Source organism: Anomalospiza imberbis, unplaced genomic scaffold, assembly GCF_031753505.1.
Source record: "Anomalospiza imberbis isolate Cuckoo-Finch-1a 21T00152 unplaced genomic scaffold, ASM3175350v1 scaffold_119, whole genome shotgun sequence".
NCBI classification, from domain to species: Eukaryota; Metazoa; Chordata; class Aves; order Passeriformes; family Viduidae; genus Anomalospiza; species Anomalospiza imberbis.
This window is the reverse complement of record NW_027099583.1, coordinates 245,001-247,500: the sequence shown is the minus strand read 5'-3', so window position 1 is coordinate 247,500 and position 2,500 is coordinate 245,001.

Here is a 2,500-nt window from a genome sequence, read left to right as displayed (position 1 = left end):
GCAAAGCAGCCGCCGAAACGCTGCCCAGGGCCCCGACGGCCACGCCGGCCCTGGGACAGCCGCCCGAGGATCGGGCGCGGCAGAGGAGCGTAAGGGGGGGGGGTGCCGCCACCCGCCCGCGGACAACACTTCTCTCGGCCAGGCAACGGCGGGGCGGGACCGCCGGGCTAGGGGCGAGCTTCACCCTTTCGCCCGGGGAACCCACCCGAGCGTTCGAGAAAGGTGCCGCCGACCGTGCCCCACGGGCCACCGGCTTTCGCCCGCCTCGCGGCGGTCGGCTCTCCCTCCGGAAAAAAAAAAAAAAAAAAAACAAGCCGGGGGACGGCACAACAAAAAGGCACATGGCGCGCGCCACACAAGGACACCCGTGCTAGCCACGGGGGCCGCGGGCCCGGGGCGGGGTGGGGCGAGGCACGCGCCTCTCACCCCCCCCCCCGCCCAACCCCACCGGCGTTCTCGCTCTCTCTCTCTCGCCTGCACGCCTTCGCTTTTCGTGGGCCCGCGCGCCTTCCGCGCGCGCTTCTCGGTGCCGCGGCTTAGGGCCGCGAGAGAAAAAAAAGCGACGGAGGCCTGGCGGGCGGCCCCCACACCGCCCGCAAGTCGGCACGTCCGAACAAAAAAAAAAAGGCAACGGACCCGGCTGGCACAACCCGCCCCCCCCCCTTGCACCGGCGGAAACGGCTCGATCCTCACAGGACCGAGGAAGGGCGAGGCGCCGCCGCCTCGCCCGCGACAACGCTCCGGGGGGGCTCTGGGTCGGCTTCCGGTCCGTGCTAGGGCGGCCGGCCACCGCGGCCGGCCTCCGCCCCTGAAAAAACTCGCCCGCGACGCGGGTCCCCGGCTTAAGGCCGAGGAAGGGGGACGACTTCAACAGCGCGCGCTGGTGGGGCGCGGGGTGCCGCCACCCCGGCTCCACAGCTCATCGGGCGACCGCCGTCACCGAGTCCCTCAAGCGAGGCAGCGACGCCGAGGCCGGGCCGCGCGCCCCGCCGCACGGGCCCCCGCCACCCTTCCGACACGGACACGCTGGCACAACCAGGTCGGGAAGCAGGGGAACGGGACGCCGCCACCTCGGCGGGCCCGCGCGCGCCGCGCTCGGGGCTCTCAGGCGAGGGCCGGGAAAAGCCCCGGCCGCGTCCACCCGCGGCTGCCGCCCACCGCACCGGAGCGACAGCCCGAAAGCGCGCCCGCCGAGCGGGGCGCGCCCCGGCTTAAGGCCGGGCAGGAAAGGGGCGAGGCGCCGCCGCCTCGCCCGCCAGCAATCCCCAGGGGGGGCGCCCCCCCGTTCGCCAAGCCGGCCACAGCCGGGCCGAAGCGGGACACGGCCCACGAAATCGATGGCCGCGGCCGACGGGCAGCTCGCAGCTCGTACTCGGTCTCTCTCGGCTTCTCTCCCTCTTTTTTTCCCTTCTCGCTTTATTTCTCCTCTTTCTCTCGAGCTCTCTCTCGCCTCTCGAACCGTACACCCCGTTTCCCTGGGCCAGACGGGCGGACCGGGACGACGCCACGGGGCTCGTCCCGCGTCAGCGGCACTCGCCTCGCTCGGAGGACTGCGCACGGGGGCCCCCGGCCTCCCTCGCCGCTTCGGTCACAGGCACGGGACGAGCCTGCGGGGAGACGGCCCGTCACCTCGCTCCCATAGTACGGACAGACGAGTCCCAGGCCGCAGACGCCTCCAAGAGGACCGATGGAAAGCGACCGGGAAGGTGCGCCGCCGCAGGCCGGCCCCTGCGATGACGTAGCCGGAGGCAGCTGAAAACAGCGACCCCTTGGTGAACTTCCGGAGCCGGCCGCGACAACAGGTCTACCCGGCCGCGACAACAGGTCTACCCGGCCGCTGCCGGAAATCGCCTAAGTCCCTCCGGAGCGAGGTAGACCTGTTGTCCGCCGTCCACCGCCCGCCGCCCGGGCGCCGCGCCGGGCCCGGCGGCCCCGGAGCCGGGGTAGACCTGTTGTCCGCGGGGTAGACCTGTTGTCCCCGGGGTAGACCTGCTGTCCGCGGGGTAGACCTGCTGTCCCCGGGGTAGACCTGCTGTCCGCGGGGTAGACCTGCTGTCCGCGGGGTAGACCTGCTGTCCGCGGGGTAGACCTGCTGTCCCCGGGGTAGACCTGTTGTCCCCGGGGTAGACCTGCTGTCCGCGAGGTAGACCTGCTGTCCGCGGGGTAGACCTGCTGTCCGCGAGGTAGACCTGCTGTCCGCGGGGTAGACCGGTTGTCCCCGGGGTAGACCTGCTGTCCGCGGGGTAGACCTGCTGTCCGCGGGGTAGACCTGCTGTCCGCGGGGTAGACCTGCTGTCCGCGGGGTAGACCGGTTGTCCCCGGGGTAGACCTGCTGTCCGCGGGGTAGACCTGTTGTCCCCGGGGTAGACCTGCTGTCCGCGAGGTAGACCTGCTGTCCGCGGGGTAGACCTGCTGTCCGCGGGGTAGACCTGCTGTCCGCGGGGTAGACCTGCTGTCCGCGAGGTAGACCTGCTGTCCGCGGGGTAGACCGGTTGTCCGC